The 24,458-nt window shown below is 37.4% G+C and overlaps 1 long non-coding RNA gene across 1 annotated transcript in view; it reads right to left on the bottom strand.

Annotated features, from left to right (window-relative positions):
- Positions 1-24,458, bottom strand: part of LOC139077843 (uncharacterized) — a 145,098-nt gene that overhangs the window by 114,183 nt on the left and 6,457 nt on the right. Inside the window, exons 2-3 of the long non-coding RNA XR_011530419.1 lie at positions 16,213-16,274; positions 15,657-15,794 (exon numbers count right to left, since the gene is read on the bottom strand). This is a non-coding gene — a long non-coding RNA (uncharacterized lncRNA). The remainder of the gene's footprint in view (positions 1-15,656; positions 15,795-16,212; positions 16,275-24,458) is intronic.

Genomic DNA, 24,458 nt, shown 5'->3' with positions numbered 1-24,458 from the left:
TGATCTACAGTACACTAGCTTTTCAGACTGGAAGTTTCCTTAAAGATCCAGAGGTGAGGGTGGGAGGTGGAGTGGGGAAACGGCAAGGGTGAGGAGTGGTCCAGTTACACTACAGACTTGCTAGAGCTTGTGACGTGCGTCTTTCTTGTGGATCTTAATATGCAATTGACATTTGATTATTCTGTGGCCTACTTAGTCTCTAATTGCACTATCCCTGGTGGCTTTGCTTGCCTAACAACATCAAAAGCTCCCAGGGAGGGACTTTATAGTGCTAGGCCCCAGCAAATAATAATTACATACCTTTCTCGTGGTAGTTACCATTTCCTGAGCACCTACCATGTGCCAGACACTGGATTCTTACAATGACCCTATGAGATGGGCATTATAATCCTCACCCTACAAACAAGAAAACCAAGGCTACTAAAGTAGGTAGTGGCAGAGCTATGATGTGAGCTCATGTCTAACTAAAAATCCTATGCATTTTTCATTAATCTACACTTCTGATGGCATTTTCATGATAGGAAAACTTTTGTACCTTCAATTACCTATATAACTCTCAAACTTGAGTAATTCCTTTCTATTATATTAAATTAAAACTTTTCAAGCTATCTTTAGCATTATTTGTCTTACCAATTCTTTTAGAAAAGCAAGAGATGGAATTGTCCCTATGACAAATGGCTGGATACTGTTTATTCGTCCTGCTAGATCTGTTTTCTCCATTTCCACTCAGCTTTGTGCTCTGGAAAGCAGCCTTTATAGACTATATCATTTAGTTCCCTGCCCTCTGGCTTTCAGTTGGGTTTACCCAATGGGAGGCACAGGACAGAGGTCAAGGGAGGAAAGACAGTGTTGATGATAATTATATTTTTCTTATAATTCTGACATCACTGGACATTGGAGAAGTTCTTCAAGTTGGCTAGGTTTTTCTACAATGGCCATAGCTCCTATCCTGTGGCCCTTTTCTAGATCGACAGCTATTCTCTTTAGGGAAAAAATTGCTCCCTTCACTTGCCCATTCAGTTTTAAGAGTGCCAACTTCTCCCCACAGTTGCCAGCCCCAGGGTGCTCACCATCCCTTCTTACTTTCCCTTAAACTTTCCTCAGTTGCTCCATTTGAGGATCTCATGTATTTCCTGCAGGGATTCAGACTGGTACAACCCGAGCTCTAAAATTTCCTTGATGCTTTGGATCACTGAATAAATATACGATGCCTTTTCATGCATACATTTATATATTCATTCCACAAATATTTATGGAGCACTTATTGTGTGCCAGACACTGGATTTATGGGCGACAGATGTGGCCACTGCTCTCCTGCAGCATACCATATAGTAGGGTAGATATATTAAACAGATAACCACACAAACTAGTGGGAAACTACAATTCTGCCATATACCTTGAAGGAGAGGTACATGGCCCAATGAGGGTTAACGATTGGGGTCAATCCAGTCAGGAAGATCAGAAAAGGCTTGCAAGAAAAAGGGAAACTTGAGCAGATATCTAAGAGACAAATGCACATTTATTGGGACATAGAAGAAAAGAAAGATCTGTCCAGGGGGAAACTGATGGCAGATAAAGGCCAGTGTGACTGGAACAGAGAAAGCAGGAGGGTGCTGGAGGAATGATGAAGATGTACAGGCCTTGTAGGTCATACTGAAAATTTGTCTTTAGCCTCTAATTACAGTGTGGAGACTGGATTGGGAGGCCAGAGCAGACTGAACATAGACCAGGAGGGAGCCTATTATTGCAGTAGGCAAGGGGAGAAGTGAGCTAAATGATGGTGGGAAAACAGAGAAAAGTTGGGCAGATTTGCCTCTCCCTGGGATATTTCAGTGCCTGAAAATTATATACATTATATACATTAATACAACTGTCTTAGGACAATGACGTCTCAACAAACGGAAAAATGCTGCCTTCTCATTGTAGGATGGAGGTCAAGAAACATTGCTCTAGGTCTAAGAAAGAGGATGAAACTCAGCAATGCAGCATATACACAGGCTCAGAACATGAAAACTGACCCCTTACTAACTTCCTGCTTTTCCCTCCAACAAGTCTCACCTTTTAGAAATTCCATAAGAGGGAGAGACTGAACTCTAGAGAGACCTGAGAGACCCAGAGAGACCTGAGTTCCCATCTTGGCTCTACCACTTACTGTGTTGACTATGAAATTAATTAATGTCTCTGGTCTTTACATTTCTCTTCTGTAAAATGAGAATAGTATTTCATAGGGTTGTTGTGAGGATTAAATTAGGTAATGTATGTGTGTACATATGTCATTAGCTCATTCAAGTAATAGAAAACTGATTTAAAAGGACTTAAACATACGGAAAGTTATTATCTAAAGTATTAGGAAGTCTTAGATATGGCAGATTTCAAGCTTGATTGACTCAGCAGCTTAATCAATTCTTTTTAACTTTCTCCTGTGTCATCCTTGATGTGTTGACTCTATCTTGAGCTGGCTGTCATCCTTGATGTGTTGACTCTATCTTGAGCTGGCTTCCCTGATGATCATAAGTTAGAAGTATCATATTTGAAGAGAGAAACATCTAGAGGTAGAAAGGAATACTTTTTTTCACTATTGCACGCTTACTTAAATGTGAGAAACCTTTACCAAACAAGAGACGTATCTCATCAACTAGAACCAGAATGTAAGGTACACAGGAGCAGGAATTTTTGTCTGTTTTGCTTACTCATGTATCCCCAATATTCAAAATAGTGGCTAGGACTCAATAAATATTTATTGTTTGCATGGACTGTATACCTAATTCTAATCCAACCACTAGTAAGCAAAGTGGGATTACCACATACTGGCACCTTTCTGTAAAAGGCAAAACTCAGGCTTCTGAGAGATTAAATTACTTGCCCAAGGTCACACAAGGAGTGACGATAGAGACAGGACTGATTTCAAAGCTCCTGACTTCCAATTCAGGGTTCTTTGCTGGGCAGCCTCCAAACTCACATCACAGACTGCCTACAAAGATGGAAATGTGACTGATCCTAACTTACAGTCACAGCACCACTGACCAGCCTTTGTCATCAGCTCTTTCCAAGTCTGCAGGAAGGAGGTCTGCTTCTGGCCCAGTTTACATCTTCTGTAGTTCGGGGCGCACCTAGCCAATTGCCAAGTCACTCCAACAGCTCTGGGGCTGGAAGTTACTCCAGGGGCTCTGGGACTGGAATAGCAGAAAATGGTGTTCATGACACTGTTTCTGCTACAGATATAGCAGGCAGAAGACAGCATGGATGGGGTCAGTGCCTATCTTACCAGAGTGTGACTCTGAAGACCTCATCTGCCATAGGCCAAAGGGGTCTTGTTTCCTGGTGTGACGATTGAGAAGGAAGAATTATTAATATTAATATATGTATATTAACAGATTTAATCCTCATGCACTCTTACAAATAGGAGAGGAAGTTATTACTATATATATTCACAGGTGGGCACACTAAGGCTGACAAAAGTTATTATTTTGTTTTTATTAACATCCAGTTACTCAGTGGCACTGCCATATCGAGAATCTGCACTCTCAGGTTCCCCGTTCAGGGTCATTTTTTTTAATCCCAGGCTGACAGTAAAAACTTGAATCACCATTTTGCCCAGGGATATGCCAGATAACACCTATATTAAAGTGCTGTAGGTGAAATATAAGAACGGAGTTATTCTGTGATTGCGGTAACAATAAACCACCACAAATAGAATAGTAAACAGACCTGTGATTCACCAAATCTGCCTCCTAATGGATCAAATTTCAGGAAGTTCCCACTTCACAACTCCAACTATCGAAAGAGACCTAAGCACACATCTAATGTAGGCATTTTTACCACATTGGTGCAGTACATAAAAAGAAAAGACCAGTGCAAATAGTATCCGGCTTCCTGGTGTCTTGGAGTAAATGTCCTAGAAAGCAGGCCACACCTAGTTCCTCACCAACAGCTCAGTATTTCACTCTAAGTCCATGACTTGAAAATCCAGCATGTCAAGGATCTGTCCAAATGTCATCTGTTTTATGAAACTTTCCTTGATCGCCCTGTCAAAAGTGATCTCCTGTCATCTTTTGTTTGTATCTTAATCTGGCACCTTCTGTGTCCTGAAGTTACGTTCAGATGGCAGTGAAACAGCCAGACTGAGCTGCTATGCCACACAGAGAAAAGATGGAAAATAACATAAGAAATATAGATTGAAGCAAATTATGGAGGTTCCCGAATGCCAGACTAAAAAGTGAGATTTTCCTCTATAGGCAAGAGTAGCTGCCGGGAAACTCGGAGTATTCACAAAATAGAAATAGAACCTGTGCAACTAAAAGAAAGGGAGAAAGTGAAGGAGAAATCAGGGTTCAGATAATGTGAAATGACACATAATCTAAACAGTTAGTTTTGTCTTGGAGATGTTTTTAGATTTACATTGACTAGTTAGATTTGTTCCAAATCTGATAAACAAGCTGCAACTGAACACCTGAATCATATGACTTGGGAAATTTTCTCCGCTGTGCCATAACCTGTGAAATCTCGCAGGAATTCTAGATCACTGCTTTCATGGAAAATAGCCCCCACTTTCCCAGTAGATCAGAGAACTCTAAAATATAAGTACTCCTTCCACAAAGTTAAGAAGTTGAATTAACCAAGTATTGATTGGCTTTGGAAAGTGAGTTTGTAGTTACACAGATGTCATTATAATAGCCAGGAGACCCATCATTCATGGCAACCAACTAATACTTCATACCTTTTCCTAAGTAGTGTGTGAAATTCGGAGGCACTCTGGCTTCTGTGTGTAAGACACACAAACTGCTCTGCATTAGTTGAACCATGAGTGTCAGGAATGGCCTTCCAGCATTTCCCAAACGAAATCATCAGGACTCCTCTCCACTAGCACTGACGCCAACTCACCAACTGGCCTTGGCTGGAAGCACTTCACATCCCATCTCACTGGAACCCTGTCCTGTCAGCCGCTGTTGCCCGGAACCAACTCACCGTCACTAATCCGGCCAGACCTTCATGGAGTTGAACCCTTTTGATAATAGTCGCCATTTTGTTTTTCTGGCGCTTGTTTCAAGAGCCACTTCCCTTCCTGCTAAGGCCGGCAAAGCCCTCTCTGTCTCTCAGTCTTCCAGCGCCCCTCTGTCACATCCACTGTACTACACATACTATACTAATTTCCCCTTCTTCACTGCTCCCCATTCCTCCCCAACCACTCTTTGGTGTGTGCTGTAAGCAGAGCACTAGCCTTAGGCAAGCTGCATTTTGCACGTTCCTTATAATAGTGATCTTCAAACTTTTTGGATTACTTACTTCCCAAAAGATTGAAAGCTAAGTACCCATCCACACATTTTTAAGTTGTCCTCTAAAATTTTTCATCATAAATTTAAATAATTGCAAAGGGCGATATTTCCAGTGTATTGTAAATAATAACATTTAAAAACAAAACGATTGCATCTCTTTATAAATTTGTCCAATGAAATCTAAATGCCACAGTGATTTGATACCTATTCATTTGAAAATAGGTAAATGAACACTTCTTTAACATACATTTTATATTGCTGCTTTTTCGTCATCAAAGAGAATGCCCCCATAGACTTCACCCAAATGAAATATGTCTTTATGCTTTATTCATCACCTTATGATACTTCTCTGCAACAAAAATATGTATGTTATTTGAAATATATGTTTATGTTTTTAATTACCTATATTTGTAATTCTCTTATGTTCATAATTTCTTCCAGATTGAATAGTTAGCCATTAAAATTATTAGTAGTACACAACTGTTCCAAACGACATAAATATATTACAAAGTTTGATAAATAATTATTGAACATAAAATAAAATTTTACTGGATGTATATCTTTTAATAATATATAAGCTTAATATATTATATTAAAAACATAAACATATATATTATATATGTATATATATATTATGCAATATATATTACATATTTTACAAACTACGTCATAGGAAATGTAGGGTTAAATTTGCAACAGAAAGGCCATCAGAGCTACGACAGAAGGCATGAGCAACCTCCTTGCTTTCTACAAAGGCTCTTTGGTGCTTACAGGAGAAAGACCTAACTCTTTAGCCAGAGATTTGAAAACCTCTCGAATTAGGCCCCAAATTCCCTTTCTAGATTTTCCTTTCACAATTTGCTTTACAAAATTCACTCCTTGACCAACAGACGTTTTTCTCATTTCTGCTTTTTGCTTTACATGAGATATCCTCTCCCCAGGCCACGCAGTACAGTAAGATTCGGAAATGGTGGGAGGTGTGCCCTTTCTTTGTCAAGTGATAGAAAGGTGATTGTAAAAGGAAAGTTAAGGAAAGAGAACTAGAATGACATCCACCTCAGGCTGATCAGTTTTAGCAAAAAGTAAATGTGGGGCTTTAGAATCCAGAAATGAACTCCCTAAATCTCTTTCATCTCCACTCAACCCTTTGGAGAGTTTCTGTGCACACTAGGGGTACAAGCAATCCAGTTCGTTGACAGCTAGTCTAAAAAGGGTAGATATTTGGGTTCCAAATGGTTCAACTGATGGCATTTCCTGGATACAAAGTAAAAATAAATAGGCAGAAAAGAAAAATTAGCATTTATTGAGCCCAGACTATGTGTTAGGCACTGAGCTAGGTGCTTCCACATACACTAGCAGATTTCAGTCCTTACAACAACTCCAATAGAAAGATGGAGCATATATGAGCTTCCTCCACAACACTGACATGCAAATACTATCACACTCTTTTATTTTTTCTTAATTCAAAGCAGATTTGGCTAAGTCCCACCTGAGGTGGCTAAAACCCAGGCACCACTTAGTTCCCTCTTTCCTCTCCACAGCAATCCCGGACTTCCAAACAAAGCTCTGTGTGGCGGTGGCCTTTGAGGAGGGGGGATGCCTAATATACAAAGAAACTTAATTCCCTTAGGGACCAGGGAGCACACAGAGCGTAAAGACCTAGATACAAGGAGTGGGGAGTATGTCAGAAAAAGGGAATATTACCTGTTAAACTTCCAATATTTTAACATTGAAACAAAACAAATTAGCAGTTAATATCTCAGTAAACTTTCCAGTGGCATAGTTACACTTATCCACATTTCAGAGGTGAGAAAACTGAAATTCAAGGAATTTAAGCAACTTGCCTAAGCTAAACAGCCAGCCAGGAATGGCTGTGACTTAAAATGGCCTTGCTCCTGTTTTAACTATTCTGCTAATTAGACATGGAAAAGTTAACTTTTTTTTTTTTTATTCCTCAGCAGCTGTCACACATGAGTTCAGAAGGCAAGGCAGGCCTTCTCAGTGCATAACTGTGGGTATAGCTATACGTGGAGCACTGGACCCTTGGTGGAATTTGTTGCTCAAAGTTAGGATATAAATGAGATGCTTGTGTGCCAAATGCCATCCATTTTTCTTGCTTCCTCCATCGACATCTGCTTTTGGTTGGCAGGGAGGTCACTTGATCACACTGGGGCATTCCACTGGAAAACTTAAAGCCAACTGGCATATTTATTGGGCATCTCTCATGGCAGTCCCTTCTGCCGCCTTACAGGGGGATTACTGGGAGATTCTAGTCTGTTGTGCTTCCATGCAACAGAGGATATGAAAGAGAGGCAGTCCAAAATGTAACATATTGATAATGGAGCCAAGAATTAATTGAGGCATCCATTTCTTTAAACCCCAAATCCAGTCATTTCCTTTCTGATTCTGTCAGCATTCACACAGTACGAACAACACAGTGAACCACTACCAGATGCCCAGAGCCTCCACAGTCTTGCTCTGAGATATCCTTTGATCAACCTCTCCCTCTTCAAACCTCTCATGAAAGATCTCTTGCCTTTCTACCCTCTGCATGAGCATAGGGTGGATTCCTCAGATAATAGTCCAGGTTCAAGGATGAGCCAAAACTTGGCTTGACTGTCTTCTAATCAGCCCCCTCACCATGGTCAGAGGGAAATATTCTAAAGCCACAGAAGTCAGTCTTTTTCAGATTTAAGGCCTTCAGTACATAGCCCCTGAGAGAAAATCTCATCAGTGACTTCCTTTTTATTATTTCACTTCAAAATATATTTTTAAATCATTTCTATCTGCTTGATGCTGTAGGGTATATAAAAATAAAATGCTTGCAATAGTTGGGGATCTAAAAAGTATAAGAGGAAACAACTGGGTTTCTTAGTAGCAGAGACACAGTTTTCATTCTTTGAAATCCTGGGACCTGGCCTACGTGTGGTACTCTGAAAGTGCTTAATAAGTGTGAACTGAATTAAATCAAAGTAAATTGAAGTAAGTCAAATATAAGAAGACAGTTAAGTAATAGGTGAATGGAACCAAGAAGGAAAAGACAGAAGTAAAAGACTGCAAAAGATAGGACCAAGTCAGGGGGGCTTCAGGGAAGGATTGCGCCTGGCCTTGAGGGACAGGTGGGTGTCCAACACCAAGAGGGCATCTCATACAAAGAAAAGGCAGAAATGAGGAAAATGTGTTTTGGCCAAGAAAAGCATTTGGTAAAGGAAATTGTGGCAGAAAAATCTAGAAAGGGAAATTTAGGCTTAATTTGGGAAGTTTTCAAATCCTTGACAGAAAGGTTGATATTCCTCCTACATGCACTGAAGAGCCTTTATAAAAAGCGAGGAGGTTGCTACTGCCATCTGTGCCTCGTAAAATACTGCCATAGCTCCGATGGCCTTCCTATTGCAACTTCAACCCCACATATACTATGAGGTATTTTGTAAAATATGCAATCAGAAAACTCTATCACTAAGGCAAGGAAAGAGATAGGCATGTGTTTGTGTCTTTAATTGGGAGGAAGCTTCAGAGTTAGTGCAAAGACTGAGAATATGCACAAACTGTACTATCTGTAAAATATATAAATAACATCTCACATATACAAGTACTACTATTTTCAAAATATATATAGATATTGTCGAGATTAATAAAATATAAGTCTAAACACATAGACTGAATTTAGAATAACTCTTTGCTCCTATATTTTTCCTCAATCTGATAACAGTTAATATCATGTAAGGCTCTGTAAGTGCCTGAAGACCCTGAAAAGGGGTCTTCATCCTCTGGAATCTTGATAACCACTATACTGAGGAAAATTCTTCAAGTTGGAATCTGATGAGTCATCATAATCCCAGGATATGAAGACACACATTGTAACAAAGCAAACTCCTTCTCTGAAATTGTCAGTGTAGGGAGAATCTTCAGGAGAAGAGGTGGCTAGATCTATCTGCCCCAAATCTTGTGGTCCAGGATTCCTCTTCTATTTAAGGAAGATAAGTAAAGAATAATTGGATAGTTACTGGATAATTATCTCACTAGTTAATGAGAGGGCATGAGCTCTGCTACTACGGCAAGCTGATTGTGTTAATGGCCCTGATTTTTCAACTTTCAAGGCTCTATAACTCTGGCCATATGACTTGCTTTCCCCAATAGAATGTTAGCAGACATGATGCAAGCAGAGGTTTGAAGACCACTTACGTGTTTCTGCTTGTTGCTCTTGCCCTCTCCCATGCCATGAGATGGACATGCCTAACTAGCATGCTGGAAGATGAGCAAGAAGGGGAGCAAAGAAAAGTCTGTCATCCCAGCTGAGAACATCCTCATTTGGCCAACAATCAGCCAACCCCCAGACATGTGAGCAAGCCTAGCCAAGATCAGCAGAGCCATGTAGCCATCCCAGAGCTGGCTGCAAGAATGAGACTGGATAAACTAAGCCAGGTCCAGATTAGATTAGCTGAACCCCACAGACTCATATATCAAACAAATGTTTACTGTTGTTTGTCATTGAAGTTTGTGGGTTTTTATTATGCAGCATTATTATGGCAATAGTTAAGTAAAACTACCACTTGCCGGTTCTGTAACCCTTAGTTATAAAGTGGAGGTATAATGATACTTATTTCAAGGATTGCCATAAGCATTAGTTGAGACAATATGCATGAAGTTCTTAACAATGTGTCTGGCACATAGCCTGTACTCCAAAAGCATTTAGCAGTATATGGAAAGCAAGAAAGTAAAAGTGAGAACGAAAGAGAGAGAGAGAGAAGGGAGGAAGAGAGAGAGAATGAATTACTGCTGCCCCTACTACCCTGACCTCAGGGAGCATTACTATTCTTTTGCTCAAATGGCATAGCATAGTTAAGAATAAGTTTAATCACTCAAATAAAACATCTTCTATGGGGGTGCCTCTTCGTGTCCCTCCTCTAGCTCCATTTAGAAGTCAGAATCTTTCCTCACCACTCAGTAAGTCACTCAAACCCATCTCAAGTCCAGAGTCACAAAGAGGCAGACTTAAAAGAAGCAGGTATTCTCTCCCCGTGTAAGAACTGCCACCAAAAATTAGGATAATCAATGTCATGTCAGAAGAGTGATCCCTTTCACAAAAGATGTACTCAGAGATGCAACCCCTTTATAGTGGACCACATTACCCAGTGTGAAACCGAATCAAGGAAAACTCACTTAAAATGGAGTTGGAAGGCCAGCAGGAGAAGGTCTCACATACTACCATTCGACATCAATTACAGGCAGAATTGTCAATTATAGACCCCAACATGAAGAGACGTACATTGCACCCCAATAAGAAATCAACTACTCTGGCAACTCAGCCACTGAGAAACCATCATTACCTTGAACTCTCATTTTCCACCAATGGACTTTTGTTCAAATAAGCCCACCCAGCTTCCTCCTTTTTCTCTATAAAATAATCTTCCTCTCCTTTGCTTACTGGACTTGCCTATGGCTTTTGCTATAGCTTGCTTTTCCTGAATTGCAATTCATCCTCTATTCCCTAATAAACCCATTTTGCTGGTAAAAAAACAAAAACAAAACTGGCTGTTTTATTTGTTTAGGTCAACATTACTTGGTGTTAGAAGTGAGATCCAGAGAAGACCCTCCCATCCCAACAACTCTGAGGCTGGAGAGCAAATAGGTGCTAGTACTCACTGAGCCCATTGCCCTCACTGCTTTCTCATTGACCCTGGAGTTTGAGGGTAAGTTTTCTGCTGGATTCAAGCTTTCTTTGAGTTTTGAGCTCTCCAGGCTTTATTTGGGATCTGTTTTTTATTTTTATAAAGGCCTCATCATTTCTGTTTTACGGTCTTTGTCCTTTTTATGAACACTCATTTAGCCTTTGGTCTGACTGTTTTGGAACCAGGCTGTTCCTATTGGAACTGTGCTAACATTTGGCCCAACTCCTTTGGATATGGGCTGTTCCTATTGCAAATGTGCTGGTATTTGGCTTGCACACTGTTTAGGAAGTTTTCTTTTGCTCTAGAGAAAAACCTCTGATAAATGGGATCCTATTCATCTAAATGCTTTGAGGGCACCCTTCTTTCAGAGACCCCAGCTGGTTTTATGTTCAAAAATTGTGGTCCATCTTCATGTGCATTTCTAACTAAATAGATGAACTTAACCAAAAGTAATTAAGATTCAGAAGTTTACAAAAGACAAAATGACTTCAAAAACAGCTCTAAAAGAATCCTTATATCGTGCAAAAAAACAACCAAACACACAAAAAAACCTTTGGTAAAATACGATTAATAAAAACTTTGGCTATCTGACCAGGTAATCTTAATTTAGTCCATCTGCTAGAGAGTTCTTATGAGTTTTGTACCTGATATATGGCTAAAATTTTTTAATAAAGCTGTAAGATCTCTGTGTCTATCTGTATGTTATGTATGTTCATATATGTATGTAACAGATATGTGATATTTTTCTACTTCTGGATAATGTTACCAAAGTTAATTTGTAAAAGAGCTCTATTTATTGGGTTAAGGAAAATCATATGCTTATATAAATTAAGCAGTCCTAAAAAATATTCTCAGGAATATAATAGAAACTAACCCAAATGTTTTTCAGGTTCACATGATCTGGGAAAATGTGCAAAATTAAAGCTAGTTTAAGTTTGTTGGGCTAAGTGAAGCAGGCATGTCTTTAGAGTTATCAGCATTAAATATAATATTTTTATTCTACTCGGGTTTATTAGTAAAATAAGTTCATGCTATCTTTGTTGCAAAATTTGTCAGCAAAAAATTTACTTGAGATGATGGCTGACTTTGTCTTATGTCCCATGAAGTTTTTCTGAATAGTCTAAACATAATTTTTGGGAAGAAATTATTTAGATAGATAAAAATGGGATAAGTCTTAAGATGCAATAATTATGTTTTATGGTATTTGTGCTGAAAAAAAATTGCATCCCCAAATCTTTTCAGATAACTCAAAGCTTTAGAGTTTTTGCTAAGTTAAATTAAAAGATAGAATTTCATTGAATATCTGGATCATTCTCCAAACAAGATAAAATACTAAAACATTAATTACTGAACATACACCTATCTACTTTCGGCTTCCTATTGTAGAGAAACCAAAGATAAATTTGGGTCTGTTAGTAACCATGTCTTGTGCCACGTTGAAAGATTATACTATTTAAAAGGGTATCTGCTTCTAGAAATTATGAAATATATTTATAAATTTGCTAATCCACATTGCTTACTTCTTAGTTTTCACTAGGAATCAAGGATTCTAAGGCTTAAGAATTCTAATTAACATATGTAATTAAAGCTAATAGGAAGGGTAAGGGAAACATCCCCATATGCAAAGAAAGTAGAATGTGTGTTTTGGGGTTAGAAAAAGGTGTGAGGTATGGAGATATATTTTTGTTCATGAAAAAGAAAATAATTTTGTCCTAAAAGAAAATAGTTGCTAGAATAAAAAAATGAAAGGATAGGACAAAAATTGAATGTAAAAAGAAAATTGTAGACAGTCTGTGAAATAAGAATCTTTAGTTAGCAATTTTATATGCAATCAAGCTGGATAAGATTAAATAAAATTGCTACAAGTGTGTTAAAGTACGCTTTAATAGCAATAGTGTACTTATGTAAAACAGGAACTTAATTTTTTTTCATCTGCTAAAAAGGACAAAATTTGCTTGGGCTATTGATCTGTTCCTGATAAGAGACTGTGAAAGGTTTTTTCTTACTTTTTTGTGTTTTATCAAAATTATTTCCTGTGCTTTGTGTTAAAAGCTAAGAGTTTTCTACTAAAAAGAGCTAAGATTTTTGCAGCTATCTAATCTTTTATATTTGTCTTTGAAATTTTTTTGTCACTTTGGTTAAATGCATAAGTAAGTATTGTTTTATAATTTTCTGGGATCCAATTTGGTCAAAAGTCCAAAACTTGTGTATTTTTGACAAACTTCCCCCAAATCAAATTCTAAATAAATTATTTTTGACCTGAAAGTAACTTTGGGAATTTCCAGAGGGCCCCCGGGCTTTCTCAAAGAATTTGTTCTCTTATGAAAAATGGAGATGTTAAACTAATTAGGCTTATTTGATGTGTCAAATTATGTAAGAAGCACTGTCAAATAAACGATGATAAACTTTCTTAGGTTATATTATATAGGTGAATGTTATTAAAATAAATGTTCTAGAGATTGTATGAAAATTCTTAAAAGTCTGATATATCCTAGTATAATGTTATTAGTGATAATTTTATGTCACAATATAATGTGTGTCACAAAAATGACCAAATTTACTTGGCAATCACATTATAATGAACCTTCATCACATCTCTAACCATTGCTATTTTTAAGTCTTTTGTCATTTAAAGACAGTTAGTGTTTTACTCTGGTGCTTTGCAAATATATTTATCTTCAGAGAAATTCATGGAACAGATCCTGACAAATACTCTAGAATGCAGGTCCTTGATAACTTTAAGTTGACCACACTGAACTGGATTTAAAGGACCCCCTTTTCTCCTCTCCTTTGAGAAAGTGTATCTTTACAACACAGGTTAAAACATTTATCTTTTTCTCCATCTCTGATCCCTCCAGAATTTGGAAACTCCAGTATTCTTTTCATGACAGTATATGTATTTGCATAAATTCTATTAGAATCTGTTCTCCTTATAACCAGAGACAAGTGGAAACATTGGCTATATTACCAAGGCTTTGACTGGAATGTCATTTTCAAGAGAGGTATACATAGACTCAGGTATTTACTATGCTTATCTTTGATAAAAATGAGAGTAATCATAGAGAGAGAAATTATATTTGTGCCTTTGTAGATATTAAATTCTAGTCCTACTAATTGTCTTTAAGGTTTTGGTATATACCTGTAAGTTAGACTGGATCCTAAATTTTTCTAGTTTCCTGAAATGTCTGGCTACAACTCTCCAAACTAATGTTTCCAATTTTCTTACTGCCCTTGAAGTCTCCTTGGAAGGGATTATACCACTCCTTAATACCCAGATGGCAGCCAAACTTCAGGGACTCGAACCTTGGGTACACATCTCACAGCTAAAGAAGTCTCCACCTGACATCTGGTCCTGTACAAATGCTGGAGCTCTCCAAATCAAATTGACCAGGAAGAGAAGCAGCTGACATCTCAGGCAGCTTTCCTAAGATGACTGGACCGGTCCTATATACCCTTTTCTCACTGTTATTTATTCTCTCTTTCTGCTTTGTGGAAAGACAATGCCCTTGTCCACATTTCGCAAAACTTTGCAAAAGAGGAAAACCTCTTTTGATTATGGCCTTTTATAAACAGCCTCATCATTATCCTTCATGACAAATTAATCTTTTCACTTGCTTTTTCTGAAGATTTGGAAAGTTCAGAATTCACAGAACTCTTTCTTTCATCTGGACTATTAATTGACTCTGGATTCTTATCCAAATTCATGGTCTCTGAATTTGCAAACTTACAGGCTGCATTATTGGATAAAACCTTTGGTTCCAAACAATTCTTTTGAGATAACAACACTGTTTTAATATATCTTTGAAGTTTTGTTATTTTTGCAAAGTTCGTCAGCTATTGCTTCTTGTTTATTCCTGCACTGTGTCTTCCAAATGCCCTCAGTGAATTCTTTCACCTTGAATGTACTCTTGCTGTATTCACTATTCTAAAATATAAACTTTATATGGGAAAATGCCTGAGAATTCTCCCTCCTACCCCTCCCTTGTTACTTGAATGTTTCCAATCTGTGCAATTTCCCTCTGACAGGGGATATCACATCCAGAAAAGATCTTTCCTGGCAACAAGGGACAAAGGCCCCTGAATTCAGAAAACCTAACTCTTGATCAGTGATGCTTTTGGAGAAAGCTCTTGATCAAAAGGGAGAAATATGAAACTGAATAAAACAAACCTCATTTAAAATGGAGTCATGTGGCCAGAAGGGAAAGCTCTCATGCACTGCCACTCAACATCAATTACAAGAAGAATCAAGAATTACAGACTCCAACAGGAAGAGATGCATGTTGCATCCCCAACAAGAAATCGACTACTCCAGCAGCTCAGCCAATGAGAAACCCTGAACTCTCATTTTCCATCAATGGACTTTTGTTCAAAACAGCATCTCCCAATTTTCTCCTTTTTCTCTATAAAATAACATTCCTCTACTTTGCTTACAGGACTTACCTATGGCTTTTGCTATAGCTTGCTTAGCCTGAATTGAAATGCCTCTGCTATTCTTGAATGAACCCATTTTGCTGGTAAAATAACTGGCTTTTTTATTTGTTTAGGTTGACACTAGTCATCATGAGGTGACCTTCATAAAACAGTTGTGTGAGAACACTATATAATAGTTCATACAACTGTACAAGATGTGCAAACAGTCAGGTGGCATTGGGAGAATGAGCCCACAGATAAAAGAAACAGTGCTCATAGAGCCTTTGTCCATTACATCTCCTACCTGCAGTGCCAGGTCCCTTCTTTCCTTACAGTTTCCATTATTCAAATTCCAACTTGTGATTCAAGGCCATCTCATATGGCCTCTTCTTTGAAGCTTTCTCAAATTGTCGTTCCAATTCAAACTTCCGTAGTCATCTGTCTGTAAAATAATCACGTAGAAGAGGGGGAGTGCATAACTTCAACAGTCAGACTCCCAGCTATGCCACCTATCCCAATGGAATCTTGGGCAAATTGTTTAATCCGTCTGAACCTTAATTTCCTCATGTAAAAGTCGAGATAGTAATAGCACCTTTAACAATGATGACGTAGTCTATTAAAGTTCTTAGCACAACCTGGAATATAGTAGGTGTTCAAGAAATGTTAGATATTATCAGTATTATTATTATAGAAATAATTATTTTTCAGTGTATGATAATACTAGCATAATAGCTGGTACATAGTAGTGAAATATTATCTTCTTATAATTTATTATTTAATCATTTTATATTCTGTATTTTTTCTTTTCCTCTAAGAACTCTTAATAACACTGAAAATTTCTTTTGTAGTTAGTCACTTACCCATCTTGTCTCCCCAGTGAGATTCTAAGTTCTTGAAGGCACATTGTTTCAAAACATCTTGTCTGTGGAAGGCAGAGAAATTTGAGGTATTCACAGTTTTAGTGTTATTTGCTCTCTGGTCAGGGAATTGCTAACCTCCCTACAAATGAAAGAAATACCACCCTTGAATGCAAGTCCAGCTGTGCTGCTCTGCAAGGCTAACTCAGCTAGGGAGGACACATGGTCTTTGTTGCCCTTAGCAACTGGGAAGATTCCAAATAAATGCATTAATCCAAATAAATGCAGCATTCCCTACGCAGGACAGACAGTGTGTATAGGGAATGTCTTTAAATGAGTGGTGACTCAGAAAACAGGGCCTCTTTCCTCTAGCATTAATAAATATGGCAAACCCCAGACAGCCTGGGTATGTAGGTTCTGGGCAGAATTTGATTTAGGATTTTCTTTTCCCAGTAAGTCATAATTGCCATGGTGCTAACACCTGTCACTAGAAAAAGGCAAAAATCAGTGTAATTACCAGATTAATTGCCTCAGGAATACATTCTTTTAGTAATTTGGTTGGAGGAAGTTCAAGAATGCAAGTGATGAGTTGGTTTCAAATGTGGGAATGACTGAAGTTGCCCTAAGTGCCGAGCTCTCTGAATCTAAGGGAGAAGGGGGAGGGTAAGGGAGTCATGTTATTATTAAAGACAATAGAAAATCAAGTTATTGAAGACTCATTCAGTGATGGGTAAAATCAACTCTAATAATAATCTTTCTAGTCTGCATGAAAATATAAACAAAAAATTATTAGATTTCCCAACCAAGAAATTAGTGATGGGGTTGGCCTGATAAGAAGATAATAATTGATGGCCTAAAGAACACTTGTCTGACATTATATCCACCTCTTAAAATAAAGCCAGATTAAAGAGGACTAAGCAGGGGAAGGGTCTTTAGGTGATAGGGTAGAACTTACATCTGATAGCATACTGCTGGCAACATTATTTTCTTGTTGTCTACGTCATTAAATTCCTTAAAGGTCCTATAGGCCATCTAGATAAAATTAAAATCACAAACCAATGTAGTGATCCTGTTCCTAGACCACCAACTTTGAAATTCCCATTGCTAATGGTCCAATTTCCTTGAAATCATTTTAGCAAATCAAATTATAATAAAGAGTCTGACTCCAGTTTTGATGTTTAACCTCTGACAGCTTTCAAGCCTTACTCCTTCCACTTCCCCTTTTTGCTCCACATCTGAGTAAGCCAGAAGAAGATCCACACACTGTCTCCCTTGGCACCGGCAGAATATTCAAAACATGCAAACGTTAGCCAGAAGTAACATTTATCCTGGCCCCAACCCTAGCCCCAATAAAAACCAAAGCCACCTGTCTCTTCTTTCACTCAAGCCATTCCAGACAGGCTTGAGTACCTGCCCTATTCTTCACCAGGAAGAAAAAGAAATAAAAGGCATACAGATCAGAAAGGAAACATAAAACTGTCTTTATTTGAAAGTCACATGATTACAGGAAATCTTAAGGAATCTACCTAAAAGGAACTAGAAGTAATATGGGAGTTTAGTAAGTTCACAGTATACAATTCAATATTTTAAAAATCAATTGTATTTGTATCTACCAGCAACCACTGTAAATGGAAATTTTTAAAATTATCATTTACTATAGCACAAAAACTATAAAATTCTTAGATATAAACTTAACAAAATATATACATGACCTGTACACAGAAAACTATAAAACATTGCTGAAAAAATTTAAAAGACATAAAGTGATGCTTATGGATTAAAATATTCAATATTGTTAAGATGTCAGTTCTCTCCAAATTAATTTATAGATTCAATGAAATCCCAATTAAAAATCCCAGCAGGCACCTTTTAGAAATTGACAAGCTGATCCTCAAATGTGTATAGAAACACAAACAAACTTGGGGCTGGCCAGTGGCACAGCGGTTAAGTGCGCACATTCTGTGTTGGCAGCCTGGGGTTCCCTGGATCAGATCCCGGGTGCAGACATAGCCTTGCTTGGCAAGCCATGCTAAAGTAGAGGAAGATGGGCATGGATGTTAGCTCAGGGCCAGTCTTCCTCAGCAAAAAGAGGAGGATTGGCGACAGATGTTAGCTCAGGGCTGATCTTCCTCAAAAAAAAAACAAGAAAGAAAGAATTACAAGGGAGCTAAAATAGCCAAAATAAGTTTTTTTAAAAAAAAAACAAAGTTAAAAAGACAGAATGGTATTGTCATACATTAAACATATAGATCAAAGGAACAAAATTAAAATTCATAGACAGACTCTCATATAAATAGCCAATTAATTTTCAACAAATGTGCCAAGGCAATTCAGTGGGGGAAAGGAAATCTTTTCAAAGAATAGTGCTGAAATAACTGAATATCCATACGTAAAAAAAAAGGAATCATGTTGACTCTTACATTCTCCAATATATAAAAAATAACTTCAAATGGAACAGAACCAAATATAGTTTTAGTAAGAGCTAAAACTATAAAATTTCCAGAAGAAATCATGGGAGAAAATCTAGTGACCTCTGGTTAGACAGTTTTCTTAAATTGGATACAAAAAGCATGAAGTATTTTAAAATTGAAAAATTTGATTTCATCAAAATTTAAAACTTTTGCTCTTCCAAAGACACTGTGAAGAAAATAAATAGGAAAGCCCCACAAACCCTTATATGAGAAAATATTTACAAAACTTATGTCCAATAAAGAACTTTTATCCAAAATATATATTTTAAAAACTCTTACAACTCATTAAGGCCAAAACAACAGAAACAACAAAAAGAGCAAAGATTTTGAACAGATACTTCACCAAAGGAGACATACAGGTGGCAAAAGATTCTCAAAATCACTAGTCACCAGGGAAATGGAAATTAAAACTATAATTGAACATTACTACTCATATTCTAGAATTTCTAAAATCAAAAAGACTGAGAATACCCAAGGGTTGGCAAGAATGTTGGGCAATTGAAATGTTCATAAATTTGGATTTCTTATAAAGTTAAGCATATATTTACCATATGACTCAGCAATTCAGGTTTTAAAAATGTACTGAAGAAAAATGAAAATACATGCCTACACAAAGACTTGGGCTCATGTGTTCACAGCAGCTTTACTCATAATAACAAAAAATAGGGGAAAAACAAATAGTCATCAGATGGTAAATGGAATAAACACAGTGTGATATCCACTAGAACACTACTCAGCAACAAAAAGAAACAGACTACTGACAAACACACAGCATGGATGGATCCTAAAACATTATGCTAAGTAAAAGAAGTCAAGACTGAAAAATAAAAAATTACATAGTGTATTTCATTTATATGAAATTCTAGAATAGGCAGAACTGTAGTCAAAGAAGGCAAGCTCAGTGGTTAACAGGAGCCAAGGAATGACAAGGGAGGATGGACTGCAAATGGACGCAAGGGACATTTTTGAAGTGACAGAAGTGTTCTATATCATGATTATGATGGCTGTTACACAACTGTATACATTTGTCAGATTTCGTAAAATTTTGCATTTTGTCCCATGAATTCTATTCTAAAACTCTGTTCTAATGGAGAGATCTTTAATATGTGGAAAAAATTAGCCACAATGGTATCTATTGCACATTAAAAAATAATAGAAAACTTGGAAATAATGTCTAATTGTAAGAAATTTAGTTAAATAAATTATGGTATACCTATAAGAAGGATTGCTATGAAGCTATTAAAAAATGATGGTGTAGAGGCTGGCCTGGTAGTGTAGTGGTTAAGTTTGTGTGCTCAGCTTTGGTGACCCAGGGTTCACACCTTCAGATCCCAGGCAAAGACCTAAATACCACCCATCAAGCCAAGCTGTGGTGGCATCCCACATAAAAAATAGAAGAAGATGGGCGTAGATGTTAGCTCAGGGCCAATCTTCCTCAGCAGAAAAAAGAAAAAAATTATAGTGTTGATGAATATTTAATGACACAGAAAGATGTATGATTACTTTTATGTAGATAACAAAGCAGTATATCTATAGTCCATTTTATTATCCTTTTATGTGATTGTTACATGTATGTATAAACGTGAATATGTATGTGTATATACATATATTTAGATCTCTATATATTATAAGGTTATGTACCACCATATTAACTGCTTCTTTCTTCATTTTGTTTATCTTTATTTTCCAAGTGTCTGATAATAAGCATGCATTTCTTTTGAAGCAAGAGAAAAAAACAAAATTTAGTATCTTAAAAAATACATATCTTGTCTTTACGAGGCTTAGTGTCTAGACAGAGAAAGACACATGTAAATACCATAATACATGGTAGAATGAAATAAGCCCCCATTGGAGGTGAGGGAGAAATGGTTGTGTTAAGTACAGTTTCACACCAACGCTGGAACTACTGCTCTCTCCAACATCCAGACCATGGCCTGTTCTACCTACACCACTGGGCTTACTGTCTTCACTCATGTGGATTTTCTCTCAGGGGTTTCATGATCTCTGACTGCCATCCCATCCCTGAGTCCAGGGCATCAGACAAGAATATCCATATTTGAACTTCAGTTGTGGACTGAGTTCAAGTTCCCTCTCACGACAAGTCAAAGATACACCTGGACATCTGCTGCAGTGTCCTTGAACTGAAGGCTAAGTACCATTTTCAGAGGTCCCCCAGAAATTCCGTGATAGAAGATGACTTGCTCAGGAGAAAGAATACCTCTAAAAGACATTGTATCCCCAGTGTCTGGCACACAGTCGGTGCTTAGCAATATTTGCTAATTGCCTAGTGGACAATATATTGAGAATAAAAGCATGGGCTCAATATTGTTTTGGCAGACTGGTCATTGCCTTGGCTTAAGCTGGGAGGACTTTCTGAAAACACTGGAATTCTTTGATTCAAAGCGTTGTCTGCACAATGCCTCCACCCTTGTTGTGGTCTTACATTTGCGGCAATTCGAGGACAGAAATGTTTCCTGCTGGTCATTAGGATGCTTTCCATCTCACCAGTTGGTATATTTACAAACTAAACCTATTTCCAGTGTTTTCTACGCAATTTTCCTGTAGTGCTGAGCAGAGTTGAGCAAGTTAAGCAACGAGCAGTTTGGTTCAAATTCTCCAACTCTTTCTCAATTTTTTGGATACACTAAAACCACGAACACATTTCTACCTGGAAGTTTTGTCTTTCATTTTTCAACCTCAATGGGTTTTCAACAAAACTGAATCCCTGTTGCAGATCTCTTTGTGTTCCAGTACATCCAAACTCAACTTTGCCAGAACCATCTAGTGTTTCTGGTTAGAAATCTCCAAATACTTGTGTCTAAGAAAAGGATAGCCGGAATCGCAATATACATTCAAAAAAACTAAAAGTGAAAAAAACCAAGTGTGGATAGAAACTGTATAATATAATAAAATCCAAATCATGAATCCTAATTTATGATGTAGAAAAATGAATACTGACTTAGGAGTGACATGTTGAGTCCAAAATCTCCTTTTACGGTCTGATTGGTTAAGGCAGGTCACTTGAACTTTCTGGGCCTCAGTTTCTCCCTTTCTTGTCTGAGAGCGGGTTTCTTTCATTTGGGTCACTAAGTTCCCTTCAACTCTAATATTCTATGGTTTTATAATGTTCTCTTGCAGATGCTTGGGGGAGGCAGTCATTTGGCAAGATGCCTCCTCAGTCACTGCCTTGTCTCACTGCTTGTCAGTGTGTGCAAAAACAATAAATAACCCATCGGTTGCAAGAAAAGTATGTGCTGGATCAAGCTGATGTGTCTGCTCTCTGCCTTCTGGAGTGGACGGAGGAGACTTTGATGTTGTTGGAATGAATTCCACATTTTGACCTAGGGACCCCTCAGCTCCAAGTGGGCCCCATTGCCAAATACAGGAAACAATGATTTCCAATTAAAGAAACGTTCTGTACCTCTTTCAAAACTGCCAGGGTTGTTTCATTTTAGAAAGAAAAAAATAATCCCAAAGATTAAATTTCTTATCTGGAAATGGTAAAAAAAAAATAAAAAGAGGGCCTAGAACATGCTCTTCATATACTGATCCTACATAATGGCAGGTAAGGAACAGGCTAAGTGATATAGCCAGTCTGAATGTTAATATGGAGCTTACCCACATTCTTGATTTATTATGGAGAAAACAGACATGAAACACTCATGTAATCCTACATGGCATCCGAAAGTCTCGAGGCATTTCTCTGCTCAACCCTGATGTCCAGATCAACACGTTCCTTGGACTGGAGCTTTGTGGTGGCCCATGAAATTGGTTATGTACAAGATGCAGCACACTTCCTGTCATGTAAGAATTGCTACTTCTCTTCTCCTTCCCCAAATGTGATGTCAAAACTATCCAAAAGCCTGTCTCCTCCATATTCATTCAGCTCCTTTAGAGTAGAATAGCATTTTCTGGCATGTATGCCCTGGAACTCCAATCCTGACAAATAAATAAAGTGACACCTGTACTAATAAATTTGAGATGTGCTGCATAATCTCTCCTTCTCTTGAGGTTCACTTAGAAAATCAAAGGCTCTAAGAAGTTGCACACACAATAAGTGGTGGTTTTGTTAATGACCAGGGAGAGCAAAGACTACAGGGTAAAGGACGCACTTCATTTCTCTGTAAAGACTATTCATATTTCCTGATCCCAAACTTCCTCTCTGACTTATCTCTTCCAATCGCTCCCACCAGTTGGAAATAATCTTTCCTCTTCCAAACTATAATAGACCTTGATTTGTATCTGTCCCATAAACTTTTTAATATCTTTTTTATATTATAGATATATAGAGATATGTTATCTGTCCTAATTGCCTGTACTCTGCTAGAGAACATATTTCTCATTCTTCAATCTTTATCTACCGTTGTAGATAAAGACCTTGTACATGAGAGCAATCTATAAACATTTGATTGAATGGATCAATCAGTCTAGGAACTAGCATTTTCTAAATGTCTGCACCATCACTGGCAAATAGAAACAGAATCTACATAAAATTTCAAGTCATTAAAAAAAAAACAGTACTATATTCAAAGCTAAAGTTGGGAAAATGAAAATATTAACACTAAAGATATAAGTAACATATGTCTCTCCTTCTCTCTTCACTCACTAATTCAATTACAGAATATCATCACTCTTTTACCTTCAGATGTGAAAATGTGCTTCATAGTCACACAATTTATTTATCATAATTAAATGACTTTGGGGGAAATTTCAACTTCAGGGAATTCATTATAAAGGGATTATATTATTATTTGTGAAAAACATTATTTAGGCCCAATATATAGAGAACTACAGTGTTAAAGACTCTGATGCCAAACTTTATCTGTTAGAATCATGATTGTTAATTGGTTAATTTTATATTCGAATTATTAAAAAATTACCAAATACGAGGCCCCCATAGATGATCAATTTTGAAACAATTTAGTTCCATAAAATGCATCTAATATTAAAACCAGACTGACAGAATTAAGTCAGTTTTTGGAGGATGTGAGAAACAAATATTGATCTCTAGGGAACAAATATGAAAAAGATATAGTCTCTATCCTCAATAGGCTTCCTGTATTGTAGGATTTCTCTACTTAGGCACTGTTGACATTCTGTGCCAAATAATTCTTTGTTATAAGAGGCTGTCCTGTACTTTGTAGAATATTTAATGGCATCCCTGGCCCCTACCCACTAAACGCCAGTAGCACTTCCTCAATTGTGAAAATCAAAAATGTCTAGTCATTGTTACATATATTTTGTCCCGGGGGACAAATTGCCCCAGCGGAGAACCTTTGTCATGCAGGAAGAGATACTTAAAATTGTATAAGGTTTCAGGGTCATCTGCTGACCACCAGTTCTCATTTTACAATCCTACCGAATGCAGGAAATGTAGGAAACCTTGGGCTAATTGTAGACTGAGTCTAAAACACAACAATAAATGTTTGATATTAATTCCCCTATTCATTGAAGAATAGAATAAAAATTAAAATATTTCTACTTTCTGGGGGTTTGAATCAGTCACTAAATATTCATTTATTGAGTTCGTCTTTGCATATAGCATTCAGGTAGGCACGAGAAAGATAGAACTGTCTGGTGTGGCTCTGTGTGCAGTTAAAATCTACATGAGCAGCAGAAGTAATAGAATTAAACTAAATCTCATCTTAGAGATAACTACCTACTCTTCCGTTTTTTTATATCAGAAAAATAAGACTCACAAAAGTCAGAAAGGTGATATGACCTAAGACATTTACCTAGTAAATGAACTTGGGCTAAGACATAAGTGTTCTGATTTCC

This window comes from Equus przewalskii, chromosome 20, assembly GCF_037783145.1.
Source record: "Equus przewalskii isolate Varuska chromosome 20, EquPr2, whole genome shotgun sequence".
In the NCBI taxonomy this organism is placed as follows: Eukaryota; Metazoa; Chordata; class Mammalia; order Perissodactyla; family Equidae; genus Equus; species Equus przewalskii.
Note: the sequence above shows the minus strand (reverse complement) of the source record. Positions and strands in the feature narration are given on the sequence as shown.